This window comes from Globicephala melas, chromosome 20 (assembly GCF_963455315.2).
Source record: "Globicephala melas chromosome 20, mGloMel1.2, whole genome shotgun sequence".
Taxonomy (NCBI): Eukaryota; Metazoa; Chordata; class Mammalia; order Artiodactyla; family Delphinidae; genus Globicephala; species Globicephala melas.
The window spans coordinates 16,129,751-16,145,141 of record NC_083333.1 but is presented as its reverse complement, the minus strand read 5'-3'; positions in this window follow the sequence as shown (position 1 = coordinate 16,145,141).

The window sequence follows — 15,391 nt, the reverse complement described above, 5'->3', positions numbered from 1 at the left end:
ACAGCTAGAGAGAAGCCCACACACCATGAGGAAGATCCCAAGTGCTGCAACTAAGACCTGATGCTGGTAAATAAATAAAAATAAATAATTTTTAAAAATAGATAAATAAACATGAAAGAACTTTATTTTCCCAATAACTGATTCCAACTATGCTCTGTCAAATCCCCCTTTCCATAAAAACCCCATCACAGTTTGGTAGCTTTTATTGGAAAAAATAGCCTCATTTGAGTTCAGAAGATTCAATCTCATTTGTTTCAAAACTTGAATTTTATGTTTGTGTCGAAGCTCTGCTTCCTCCCCTCCCCACCCCCAGGCCCCAATACTGAGAATATTGGTGTCTCTAGTGAAATGCCAACATTGAACTGAGAAAGTGGGAGTACTTAGCCCCTTTTATCTCAACTCAGTTTTAATCTTTAGAAAAAATTACTCAGCCCCCCATACCACTCTGCTAAATATTTTTAAATCCTAAATCTCTTATTCCTGTGGAATAAATGTGCATAGGTAGAAAGCTGTGTCAATGGATGTGTATTTTTCTGCTGTTGATATTAATAGATTACTTTCCTCCACTGTCAAACCAATTCACTGTCCCCAAGACAATGTTTGAAAATATCATTCTCTTGTGCCCTGGCCTTTAGTAGATGTTTATAATTTTCACTTTTAAATCAGTTATTTTGATAATGCATAGATGTACACTACACTAAAAAATATTCGTGTTTTCATCTTTGGACCTTTACGAGACTGAACAAAAAATCGAAGACATTGAATACATGGACATGAGTCATTGAACAAACATTTAGCGAGATGTACGTGTCTTGATTTATACAGTGAAGAAACTAAACAGCATGACTTTCATTTTCAGCTCTTGAGGATACTGATGTTAATCACAACTCTCCTTATGTGACTGGGGACCGCTTAGCCAAGACCCTGCTCCTCCAGGGTGAACAAATAAACACATTTATAAGAAACAGATGGTTGTATGAAGGCTTTTCATTGTAACAAATAGCATGTCAAGATGATGGCTTTCTCCTCATAGTACTGCAAAGAACTGGGTTTCCTTAGTGTGGATGGTAGATGCTGCATGCACCAAGCAGACCTCTAACCTGACTGTACAAAGGATGAAGATAAGGAGGAGGAATTGCCCAAATATCTCAAATACCAAGGCTAAGATGGTCTCCAGATCTGACTGCATCAGAAAGGAGGTGGACTCATGTTTCATTTCGTCTCAATTTTGGTTGATTCTCCTTTGATAGATGATTGCCTTTCTACTCTCAGGTGTTCTTTTGATAGATCTGTTACTTTGGAAAAGTTCTGGGTTAGAAAAAAGAAATTAGAGTATTTCTAGAAAGTAATGGCAATAGGCTTATGGTATTGATAGGGAATTTTTAAGGTGTTTCTGTCCAAGGAAAAGCAATTTGTGGAAGTCAGAATTATGCATTTGTTGCTGTAGGTGATTAAAATGCCACTCATGTAACTCAAGTGCCATGTACCACTCTGATGCTCACTCCCGGGGACACTGCCTGACCACTTTATTTTCTCCCCAAATACTGTGACCCATATCTTAAAAGCAAAACTCTTTTTAGTTATTGTGGGGCATCAGGGTTTCACCTTCATACCAATTAGAAATTTGGACTTTCATAATTACAGAGTACTGCTGAGGGAAGCTTAGCCAGCCTACCTAGCTTTTAAATTCCAACTTGTTCCATGTACAGACTAAATGAATTATTTTCCCCATTCTTAAGATAAAAAGGTAATTTTGTTTTTGTTTTTTTGTTTTTGTTTTTTTGGCTGCACCCCATGGCATGTGGGATCTTAGTTCCCCCACCAGGAATCGAACCGGTGCCCCCTGCAGTGGAAGCGTGGAATCTTAACCACTGGACTGCCAGGGAAGTCCCACTAAGAGGATTTTATTTCCTACATTTAGGTCTAGTTGCTGCTTCCATATAACATCCTGCCACCTAATACGATTATTCTCATTCCTGGATCCCGAAGGCATACTTCATCCTATCGAACATATATTTATTTCCTTTTATAGCGAACCAAGAAAAATCACAACACCGGAAACTGTGTCTGAAAAGCACTTCTAGAGAAGTTTCTACCAAGTTTAAGATCAGTGGAGCAATGCAAATCAAAACTGCAATGAGGTACCACCTCACACAGGTCAGAACGGCCATCATCAAAAAGTCTACGAATAACACATGTTGGAGAGGGTGTGGAGAACAGGGAGCCCTCCCACACAGTTGGTGGGAACGTAAATTGGTGCAGCCATTATAGAGAACACATGGAGATTCCTTAAAAACCTAAAAATAGAGCTACCATACGATCCAGCAATTCCACTCCTGCGCATATAACCAGAAAAGGCAAAGACTCTTATTTGAAAAGATACATGCACCCCAGGGTTCATAGCAGCACTACTTATAATAGCCAAGACATGGAAGCAAATTAATGTCCATTGACAGATAAATGGATAAAGATGTGGTACATATATACAATAGAATATTACTCAGCCAAAAAAAAAAGAATGAAACAATGCCATTTGCAGTACCATGGAGGGATCTGGAGATTATCATACTAAGTGAGTCAGACAGAGAAAGACAAATATCACATGATATCACTTTTATGTGGAATCTAAAAAAATGCACAAATAAACTTATTTAGAAAACAGAAATAGACTCACAGACACAGAAAACAAAATTATGGTTACCAAAAGGGGAAAAGGATGGGGGGAGGGATAAATTAGGAGTTTGGGATTAACGGATACACACTACTATATATAAAATAGTTAAATAACAAGGGCCTATTGTATAGCACAGGGAATCATATTCAATATCTTGTAATAACCTATAATGGAAAAGAATCTGAAAAAGTATATATAGATAATATATTATGTATAAAACTGAATCACTTTGCTGTACACCTGAAACTAACACAACATTGTCAATCAACTATACTTCAATTTTTAGAAAAAGTAAAGCTCTAAAAATAAAATCAATGGAGCTGGCTTGAGCAAAAGATACTAAGATTCATTTCAAGGGCCACCAAGTGTCTTTCTAATAAATCAGAGGTGACACGAGTGTGGCTAGTAGTGACACCTTACACCACTGTTTTTCCCAACATTGACTACAACCAAGAATCAATGTAACTACTCTTTTACCTCAAGCATAGGAGCTACATTTTGATGTGGCCCAACAAAGTAGAAAATGTTAATATGAAATGAAAGAAAGAGGCTGATTTTACAATATCGATCAAAACATAACCCACAATGAAGATATGAGTATTTAGATGGCAAGTTACAATCACTATAAATATAAAGCAAACACTGAGAAATTAACAGAAACACAATTCTAATGAGGCTTTTTATATTTTTTTAGACTTGACAGATGAATTAGACAAAAAATGAACACAATAAAGGATTTTAATAATTTAAGGATTATCGCGTTTTTTAATATATTTAATTTTCTGCACTACACATAAAGATTATAACTTGTTCTTAGACATCTGTAGAACATTTATAAAGATTGATAATCTATGAGAACATTAATAGGAGCTTCATGAATTCCAAAAAGTGAAAATAGATTCCTTTAAATACAATAGAAATATAAATTCATAAAAAGGTTTAATTATATTTGCTGCAACCAATGAAGGATTAAAATCCTAAATAATTACTGAATAAGAGAAAAAAATTAAAAGAAAACACTAATATAGAACCTATAGAGAATGGAAATAGTACTTATCAAAATTTACAGCATGGGGTCAAAAAGGTATTCAAAGGCCAGGTCAAAATATTAGATGGTTTCACAGTTAAACAAGAAAAATCAGCATGGACAGATTGAGTACTCAAACACCAGAAAAAAAATTCTAAACTTAGCAGAGAAAGAAAATTAAAGATAAACATTGAATTTTGTAAATTAGAATATAAAAAGCATAGAAGGTTGATTAGCCTAAGATTCTCCAGAAAATTTAATGGAGAAAATGGTAAATGGACTCATTAGAAATAAATTAAAATCTACGTGATATTATTTTGCTAATTTATTAAAATGGTCTTTTCTTCCTTCTTTGCTTTCTTCCCTCTTTCCTTCCTTCCCTTTCCCCTTCCCCTCCTCCTCCCCCTCCCTCTCTCTCTTTCTTTCTCTTTCTTTTTGGCCAATGAGTCTCTTACAAGATTTCCAAAATGAAAAGAAAAAGCCCAAAGGAGTTCTGATGTGCACAAATCACAATGAAGATTACCTCCTAATATTCATGCAACTTTGGTGTCATTTGCATTGCTAGTAGCCATAAGTCAGTGAGTAGGTAATCAATTTTTGCTAGTTACATTATGTCTGCTATTGTACCAAGAGAAGGATCCCAAGATATCAACTATCTGGATTTCCATCGTGCCAAGTTGCCTTTTTTCCTGATTAAGTCAAATAAAAGTGGTAATACTCAGCTAAAATGAGTTTGGGGTGGGGGGAAAGCCCTTTTGTGTACTGCTTCAAGGGAATACTCTGCTGAAACTGAAACAGTCTCAGAACCATGGGATCATCACCTTGTTTTCTTCCACACCTAGACAACTCCATACAAATCACGTCCATGTGCAGAACTGGCCCACTGAGAAAACCTTGGGAGAACAATATTTAGCAACCATATGGACCAACCACGGAAGCTCTTTTTGATTCTAAATGGAGTCAAGCCAATATTCTCCAATGAACCACTTTCAGATTTATGTCTGAGAGCCGTTGGTCTTATTATTAGGCAGATTCATAAGTTACAGTCTCCAACTTTTGTAAACACTGGGCCTAGCTGGGGGTCCAGGGAAAAATTGGAGGTATGAACCTTCTAAGGCAGTGGGCTTTCAGTGTCTTTCTAGGCTCCACAATTCAGCTTGAAAGGGAAAGAAGAAGGGGGAAAAAGTGCTCTGATGAACTTAGCAGAATGCCAAAGTGAGAGAAATGAGCGAAAAAAGAAATGGGACTGTGTGCAGAATGATAAATTGACTCTACGTCAAATGAAATAGATTTTGAAATAACTGCGAAAAGTATAAAATGTCAGAGCATAAAGAGCCTGCCACTGACAAAAGATGAATAAACGGAGCACTTCAAAGAAGGAATTTCCCAGCTGTGGCTCACAGGAATCTTCAAAAGCTGTTCCATATGAGATAGCAGAAAAATATTTTAATAATAAATAGAAACAAGTAACAGTGTATAAGCATGTCAGAGCTAGTTTGGAGAGAGCTATTTGCTCTATATCACAATGACCAAATAGAGGTGATGCTGGTTGCCTTTTAAGACATTTCTGTTTTCAATGACTATACTTAAGTTCAGACAACAGAATCTCGTGTGATTTTTTTTTTTTTCGTGTTCCCAGGAGAATGAACGTAAAGTAATTCTTCAATAATCAAAGGGCAAATACTTGAGAGACCACGGAGAAGTTAGAGGAAAAGAAAGCAGGAGCACAAAAGACTTGATTTGGGCACAAAGAAAAGTATTTTGGGTGCTCAGGTGCTGTTAGGGACGAAGCCGATCTCACAAATGTGAGGAGTCCATGTCACTGGAGATGACATCGAGGTCCAGGATCAGGTGACACCTCATCTGCTGGTTCGCAGCTCAGTGGAAGACGGTTCCCCTCTTCCCGGCCTCGTGTGTCTTGGCTGCGCTGGACTGCTCTCATGCTCTCATCATTCACACAGCAGGGCCTCCATCCCTTCCCCTGGAGCGCCTGGTCACCTGTCTGAGCAGGAAGTCTTTTCTCTGCTGCAGCTGACACTGTCCTCTCATTGTCATCTTCATCCTCCTAGCTCTGTGTTTGGTTCCAGGCCAGACTGGCCAATGACCCAAGAAGCCACCCCCTTTGCTTTTCCTGAAAGAACTTCATGCCTACAGCCATTGGGCTCATTAGGCAGCCTGCCATGCTCAGAAGGGGTCGCCTGCCATTTCGAGCTCTGCAGTGGTCATACTGACATTCTTAATAAGTCTATCGCAAAATTGATATTTTGTAAGTGAAGTCTGATGGGACCTCGGGACATGCTCCAGGGACTTTGAGCTTCAATTCATACCCGGTCTCAACTCCTTCCACCTCCCAGTCTCCCCAGGATGGGTTCCTGCCCTGCCCCCTTGCCTACCCCTCCACCCATGGATCACTGCCACCCAAATGGCAGCTGGGTCACATCAGCAGAGGGAGGCCCGCATCTGCCATGAGCCTCTGCCCCCGGGAAAGAGTCGGGGTCATGCTTGTGCCCTGCTGTTCCTGGAGAAGGGGCAAGGTGACAGCGGGCCCCAACCCCGGTGACACTTAGGAGTCTCTCATTCACCCCCTGTCCAGACATGGGGCATGTCCTGGCCTGGAGGTTGCAACCCCCTGGGGGTCACTCAAGTGCAGTGGGCCAGGGCTGTGGAAGATGGACTTCCCTGACCTGGCAGGAGCCCCACATTTTCACTTTGCACTGGGCCCCGCAAAATGATTTTGCTGGATCTGAGGAAACCCTTCTTCCATATCTTTACCAAATTATGGCCCAGTCTCTGCTTAGATGTTTGTCAATAACAAGGAACTAATTACTTTGTGATGTAACACACTGAAGCCCCGAGGGATTTTCATTGCAAAGCTCTTTACATTAAGCTGAGAGCTTCTATTATGTAATTGCTGCTCACAGTTCCTAGTTCTACCATCTGGAACAGTACAGAAAAGTCCGTGTGTCTCTTCAACAAACTCATGCCAGCAGAAGGCTCACACGTGCAGAGAAGCTGTGGTTCGTGGTGGGAAAGAGCAGGGCCGGAGCAGATTTGCACAGGCAGCATAAGGAGCATAGACTTACAAGTGGCCAACTGTCCCCAAAGAGACTGAGGTTGATGGATATTCAGGTGAAGCAACCTCTGGAAATAAGGCTGCCCAATAAAATATAGGACACCCACTTAAATTTCAATTTCAGATAAACAATGAATGATATTGTGGTACAAAGGCCCCAAATCAATATTATGTGCTGCCTGGACATTTAAAACTGAGAGGGTCTCAAATGACCTACCTGCAAATCCCCTCCCCATTATGCTCCTGCAGGTAACATTCTCTAGTCAAACAACACTCCTTACCATGGGGACCAGTAATGGGCTTCAGCTCCTTGACCACAGGGGCTGACCATTCAGGGGCTTCAACAAGCCCATCCATCTTCCCCCAGGAACCAGGGGCCACCACCACCTCTTAATACTACAAAGCCTGTCTCCTATAGCCCCTGTTCTGTGCACTCTGTTCCCGAGTTCAACCCCCATGTGGCCCTGCATGGTGTGTGATGTCCTCCTGCCCCAGGCTATGAGTATATATGACTAATAAACTACTGCCAAGCTCAACTGTCCAGTGTTAAGATGCCAAGTGTCTGGCCATGCTCATACCCCTAGAATGGGCATCTCTCCCTCCCCAACACAGTGGAGAAGAGACAATCAAAACAGATGTCCCAGAACTTCCCTGGTGGCGCAGTGGTTAAGAATCCACCTGCCAATGCAGGGGACACGGGTTTGAGCCGTGGTCCGGGAAGATCCCACATGCCGCGGAGCAACAAAGCCTGTGCACCACAACTACTGAGCCTGCACTCTAGAGCCCACAAGCCACAAGTACTGAAGCCCACGCCACAACTACTGAATCCTGCATGCCTAGAGACTGTGTTCCGCAACAAGAGAAGCCACTGCAATGAGAAGCCTGCACACCACAACGAAGACCCAATGCAGACATAAATAAATAAATAAATAAACAAACAAACAGATGTCCTACTGGGAATACACTTATTCTAAAAAGATTGTGCATTGTCTCTCTGAAATTCAAATTTACCTGGGCATCTTGTAATTTTTTCTTTTTTTTTTTTTGCTAAATCTGGCAATTCTACCTGAAAAGTGCCAGGGATAATTGGGGTAGACTTCAGAAGGAGTGGAGGCCCAACAGTCTTGCACTTGGGGACTCAGCCTTGAGGCCTTGAAGGGGTTTTTATTTTGGTGTCAGTACAACTCAGACTTCATTTGTATCCAGTCTGAGTTTCTGGGAAACTCAGGTTATACTGTGTTATTATCTGAATTCCTCCCAAGCACCCTGAGGGATAGATACTGTCTTACCTCTTAACCATATGAGAAAACAGTTGCTTGTACCCACTTAGGGCCTCAGAGTTGAAATTGTGCCCTTTCCCTTAATGGCAACCTGCACTTTGATTAACACTAAGAGTTGATGGAGCTTTTTCTCATGTGGCATCTCACTGGATCACGATCACATTGTATGGACTGTACTCAATGGTTGTTAATCTCACATGTGCCCCTTCCTTTTCATTCTGTCACTACTTAATGTTCTGTCCCTACCATCAGCTGTTCTAAAAACATCTACCAAACTAATTTTCCTTATGCTCATCTCGGATTGTTGTCCCTTCCCACCTCGAAACAATAATTCACTTATAGAATGAAACTCTAAATCTTACCCGGAGAAAACCATAATTCAAAAAGATACACGCACCTCAATGTTCATTGCAGCACTATTTACAATAGCCAAGACAAGGAAGCAACCTAAATGTCCATCAGCAGAGGAACGGATAAAGAAGATATGGTACATATATACAATGGAATATTACTCAGCCATAAAATAGAATGAAATAATGCCATTTGCAGAGATGTGGACAGACCTAGAGACTGTCATACAGAGTGAAGTAAGTCAGAAAGAAAAACAAATATCGCATAATATTGCTTATATGTGGAATCTAGAAAGATGATACAGATGAACTTATTTGCAAAGCAGAAATAGAGACACTGACGTAGAGAACAAACTTATGGTTGCCAAGGGGGTAAGAGGGGGTGGGACGAATTGGGAGATTGGGATTGACATATATACACCACTATGTACAAAATAGATAATGACATATATACACCACTAAGTAAAATATAGATAACAAATGAGGACCTACTATATAGCTCAGGGAACTCTACTCAGTGCTCTGTGGTGACCCAAATGGGAAGGAAATCGAAAAAAGAGGGGATATATGTATACATACAACTGATTCACTTTGCTGTACAGCAGAAACACAACACTGTAAAGCAACTATGCTCCAATAAAAATTAATTTTAAAAAAGTCTAAATCTTTAAACTGACTCAAGGTTCAGTATTATCTAGAACCAACTTTCTCACCTCCTGAGAATTCCTGTATACAAAATATAAGTTCCAACTGCTTCCTGGAGGCTGTACACACTTTGAGTTTCTGTTTCTTGATTCTTCTGCTAGATCCTTCTCCACCTGGCTTCCAAACTTCCCTTATACCCCCAACTGTCCCAAGATATCAGAACTTGTTTAAGGGTCACCTTGAGAATCTCCATGGTGGAATGAAAAACCTCTTTAGTATAAGCCCCCAGAACATTTTATCTGCTTCTCTCATGGCTGATATCACCACATAGCTCGTATTATGTTTCCATATGCATCTTTCCCTCCCTGAAAAGCTTCTCGAGGCCAGGATCCACATATGATGTCTCTTGAAAAATCTCAACAAACTAAATAGGATTTGTTTTTTTCTGTTTATTTTTATTTAACAAATTGATGACCTTTTATGAATAATGTCCTGAGGCACTTTTTCCTCATCTAATAATGTGCTCAAATTGTGCTTCTCCAAAGCTCCAGTCTTGTGGAATTCCACGTTATTGGTTTTTATTTTTTTTTTGCTTTTTGCTTTTTTTTATGTTTTTCTACTTTGATGTCTGCAATATACAAAACATTTCCATAAAATTTGAAAATATTTTCTCTTTAAAATTTTACTAAATACAGTTTCTTGTTAAAAAGAAAAAAACTTTCTAGATGACTTTGAGACCTCTAAGAACACAGTTGAAAATAATTAACAGTTTATTTATTTTTGCAGTACGCGGGCCTCTCACTGTTGTGGCCTCTCCCGTTGCGGAGCACAGGCTCCGGACGCGCAGGCTCAGTGGCCATGGCTCACAGGCCCAGCCGCTCCGCGGCATGTGGGATCCTCCCGGACCGGGGCACGAACCCGTGTCCCCTGCATCGGCAGGCGGACTCTCAACCACTGCGCCACCAGGGAAGCCCAATAATTAACAGTTTAAAGTTATTAACAATGTGTTACAAAAGAATTCCACTACTGAGGGTCACCCAGGAGGGCTCTGCAGGCAAGACCCCAGACTCCAGGCTAACTCCCACTAGAGGCATTTCAAGTCCTCTGCTCCAGGATTAGTTTGAAAAACAAAATTTAAAAAAAGGGGCTCTATTAAGAAAATGTTTCCAAAACACCAGATTGAAGACTTTCTGGTCTCTTCCTGCTCTACTGTTGGATGAGTCTAGATTTTCAAGTCTGTCTGAAGTAGGACTTTCTCTACCTTCTGGTCCTTTCATGTGAAGAGAGACTCTCTGGGGCCAGAATGTTCTCAAGGCCTTTTTAAAGCCCCACACCATTTTTGGTTGTTAAATGTGCTTGTTTGTTTGTTCTCATGCTGTGTCCTCCCATGCTAAGAGACACACACCCTTCCTTCTGGGTTGAGGATGATATCAAGTACCATCAGAGAGAGAGAGGTGGGTACTCAGGACCACCAATGTAGCACCACTTCAAGCCAATAGCATTTACTATTTGTTCAACATTTATTTGGAGAAGAGGCTGGGCACTGCGTTGCGGGAAAGGCTGGTAGGATCTACCTGCTGAGAAACGTCTCCTTCTGCTGCTTAGTAGATTCAGTCAATTCTGCAGTTCACAGAGCATGCCCTCAGGCATGTGCCCCCTCACCACTTATTAAGTATTCCCTCTGTCCACAGAGGGTAGTCTCCTTAAAGGGTCAGAAGAGTACAATCTCTCCTCATCTCCAGGTATTTGTAGAGTTTAAGAATTGGTGGTTCTAAATCGAGCCTGGTAATGCTGGTTGCTTTCAATTTCAGGCATAAGGTAGGTTTGGTTTAGCGATGACCCACCTGGCCCTGCCCATCCCCTCTCACAGCTTGTATATACTGTGTCTTATTTGAGGGAATGCATGCCGTTCAGATGTGGAAAGAGCAGGGGCTGTGTGTAGGAGGCCACATCCACGCAGTTCTGTTCCCTAGGCTTTCAGCTCAGTCCCATTCCTGCCATGGCAAGTGATTTGCGAAGGACTGCATATTCCTGGGGAGATGCGGAGAGAGACGTAAAGTGAAAGCAAGTTCCTAAGCTCTTTTCACTCTGTATTCACCCCAGAGAATTTTGTCACCTGGATTTCTTCCAGAAACTTCTGACACCTTTAATTATTTCTGCTCATCCATCAGGAGCAGACCAGGTGCTACTGATGGAAGGCTTAAGGCTTTGCATTTGCAGCGAGCTAACGCAATGCCAGCCAGCAGACTTCTCCTAAGAGATGAAGGATTCGCGCTCTGTTGACCCGAGTGACCTCTGCCAGCATCTCCCCTCCGGAACGGATGATGAATCGTTTATAGCCGAGATCTCGTTTCTTCTCTTCCTTCTTCTTGGATTTCAGTTGGGATTGGCATCTTCCCCTGGGTTTATAGCAGCTGCAAAATAAAACTCCAAAATGGTGTTTGGCTCATTCTATAGAAGCCAGTTGGCCAAGTCTTGTCATTCCAAGGTGAGTGGCAATGATGGTGATAGTGATACTAATTCTGGGGATATCAAGTATCATCAGCAAATCGGAGGCTTCACTCTCTTTCCAGTGAAAGGGTGGGAGATTCACTGTCTTCGTGTTAAGAAAATTCCCAACCCTTCTCCCCAGGCTCAGTTTACAGTGTGTTTACATTTTAGTATATTGCTCCATTCCCAGTGAAAGCAGCCAGCTTTGTTTATTACCAACTTCCATTTTTAGCTGAAATGTGATTCTTCTGAGCTTTACAGCCTTATTACACGATATCCTATCATGCAATGCTGTAAAGTAAGATGAGATGATGTAGGTTAAAGGGTCATTCCAAGGAAAGAAATTATTTGTATGAATACCAAGTTTACATTGGACTCATTTTTTTTAACATTTCAAAAAACACTTCATTTGAACCCTTGGCAAGAATGGATACTGGAGCATTGTGTTTCTCTTCCTGAATGATAAAATGAAAATTATAGGTTCCAGATATCTCAGGACATAGCTTCTGTGAAGAAAAATAGGATCAAATGCTCTAAAATGTTCTTCAGTTTTATTTCAGCAATACCAAAGTTTCCATTAATGTGTATAATTCATTTATATCCCTCTCCTCCTCCTGAGATTTTAAATTTAGGGCCTGGTGTTTTGGCAAATCGTTGTCATGTCCTTTAAAACTGTAACTTTATCTTCATATCCAGTGGCACCCATGTGGTCTTCTTTTTAAAATACAGTTTAAAAGTTTCGTTTCGCATTTGTGAGTTCACAGCGTACATATTGCTAGAGAACCAAATGGGAAATTTCTGAAGCAAATGGGCCTTTTGTTTATAAGAGGAGAGGATCAGAGTCAGCAAACAGACCTCCAGCTCTTGAATGAATCATGCTAAGAGTTGCAGTGGAAACCGAGGTGGGCGTTTGGATGAAGGCGCTCCGCCGTGTGGTGCAATCTCACGGGAATGCAATGTGTGCCGGGGTGGAGGGCTCACTGCAGAATTACCTGAATAATACATCGTGAAAGACTAACTAGTCCAAATTTTCCCTCTCCTAATTTTTGTAATCAGGTTGTTCCACTGGCTAGCACTTCATAATGTGTATAGCTTGTTTTTGAAGATGGAAGTCTCAGATTTACAAATGCTGGAGGTGGCAGTGGATTTCTGGAGAATGTCCAGGTTAGTGTGGCACAGTTTTACATGACAAAATTGCCGCATCGATACAGTTACCATACTGAAATACTCTCTCCTCCATTCCCCCATTCTCTTGTGCTGTCTCCTTTCATCCATTCATTCACTGATTCAACAAATATTTATTAATATTCCAGTGAACCAGGTGCCAGCCAGTCAGGTACCAAATAGGGTTTAAAAACTATTCATCATCTGTAAGGTAATAAATATGTGTGAAATCCCTACCATCTTCTAGAGTCTGGCATCTAAAAATATGTCCAAAATATTTGGTTTTACCTCTGAGGAAGTTCACCCAGCCCACCATTTTGCAGTCACACTTAAGAGAGCCAAACCCAATAACAAGGTTTGGAAAAACAAGTTCCTCTCCTCACCCTTTCGGATCTAAGATTCTAATAACCCAGGGCTTAGATATTAAGGCATAGCCATTTTACCAGGTAGAGTACTTATAACTGCAAGTAACAGAAAATGCTCTTAAATGACAAAGGGTATATATTTACTCATGGTAAGGAAATGTCCAAAGATAGATTTGGCTTCAGGTATAGGTTGATCAGGACCCCTGGTGCTGCTTCTCTGAATGTCTCTATATCAGGTTTGCTCTCAGACAAACTGGCTTCAGTTTTGCTGTTGACGAAAGATGGCTGCCAGCATATACTCAGAAAGAGAAATTAAGAATACAATCCTATTTACAATTGCATCAAAGGTAATAAAATATCTAGAAGTAAATTTAACCAAGAAAGTGAAAGACGTGCATACTGAAAATTACAAGATATTAAGGAAAGACACTGAAGAAGACACAAATAAATGGAAAGATAGTCCATGCTCATGGACTGAAAGAATTAATATTATTAAAATGTCCATACTACCCGAAGCAATTTACAGATTCAGTGCAAGCACTATCAATATTCCAATGGCATTTTTCACAGAAATAAATCTACTCTAAAATTTGTATGGAAACACAAAAGACTCTGTATAGTCAAAACAATCTTGAGAAAGAAAAACAAAACTGGAAGCACCATGCTTCCTGATTTCAAACTTTATTACAAAGCTATATTTATTAAACCACTATGTTACTGGCATAAAAACAGACACATAGATCAATGGAACAAAATTAAGAGCCCAGAAATAAACCAACAGGTATATGGTCCACTAATTTACCACAAAGTTGTCAAGAATATATAATTGGGAAAGAACAATCTCTTCAGTAAATTGTGTTGGGAAAATTGAACAGCCACATGCAAAAGAATGAAACTGGACCCCTATCTTATACCATACACAAAAATTAATACAAAATGGATTAAAGACTTGAACATAAGACCTGAAACCATATAACTCCTAGAAAAAAAAAGGCAGTAAGTTCCTTGACATAGGTCTTGGAGATGATTTTTTGAATCTGACACCAAAAGAAAAAGCAACAAAGACAAAAATAAACAAGTGAGACTACATCAAATTAAAAAGCTTCTGCACAGCAAAGTAAACCAACAAACTAAAAAGACAACCTAATAAATAAGAGAAAATATTTGCAAATTGTATACCTGATAAGAGGTTAATATCCAAAATATATAAAGAACTCATACAACTCAGCAAAACAAAAACAAAAAACCACAATAACAACAAAACAAACAACAATAAACAATCTGATTAGAAAATGGGCAGAAGATCTGAATAGACATTTTTCCAAAGAAGACATACAGAGGGCCAACAGACACATAAAAACATGCTCAACATGTTTTCAATCATCAGGATAGTGCAAATCAAAACTCTAAGTTTTGATATATTGTGCTTTAGTTTCCATTCAGTTCAAAACATTTTCTAATTTTCATTGTGATTTCTTATTAATGTGTTACTTTAAAGTGTTTGAGAATTTCCCGGTTTTCTTTCCATTATTGTTTTCCATTGCTATTTAATACACTGTGGTCAGAGAACACACTTTTTATTATTTGAATTCTTTTAGATTTATTAATAATTTTATGACCTAGCATATGATCTATCCTAGAGAATGCTCCATTTGCACTTGAGAAGAATGTGTATTCTTCTTTCGTTGGGTGGAATTTTCTATAGATGTCTGTTAAGTCAAGGTAATTGATAGCATTGTTCAAATCTCCTATATCCTTGCTAATTTTTTGTTTAGCTGTTCTATTAACTATTGAGAGGGGGATGTTTGAAGTCTATTATTGTTGAATTGTCTATTGCTCCTTTCAATTCTGTTAATTTTTGTTTAAATTATTTTGGGGCTCTGTTTTAGATGTGCATGTACTTAAAATTGCTTTATCTTTCTGATGAACTGATCCTTTTATCCATCAAATATGGCCCTGATTGTCACTAGTCATATTTCTAATCTTTAAGTCTATTTTGTATGCTATTATTAAAGCCATTTCAGATCCCTTATTGTTAGTATTTGCATGGTATATCTTTTTCCCATCATTTTACTTTCACCTTACTTAAATCTAAAAGGTATCTCTTATAGAGAGCATATATTTGGATCTCGGATTTTTTCCTGTTCAAGTATGATAATCCCTGCCTTTTGGTTGGATTGTTTAATTTACATGTTAAAAGAATTATCTTCCTTTTTGTTTCCTTTTTTTGTTGTTGTTAAATAGCTATATTTTAGTGTATCATTTTATTCTTTTGTCTTTTTTTAACTATATACAGTTTTAATTATTTTCTTAGTAGTTTCTT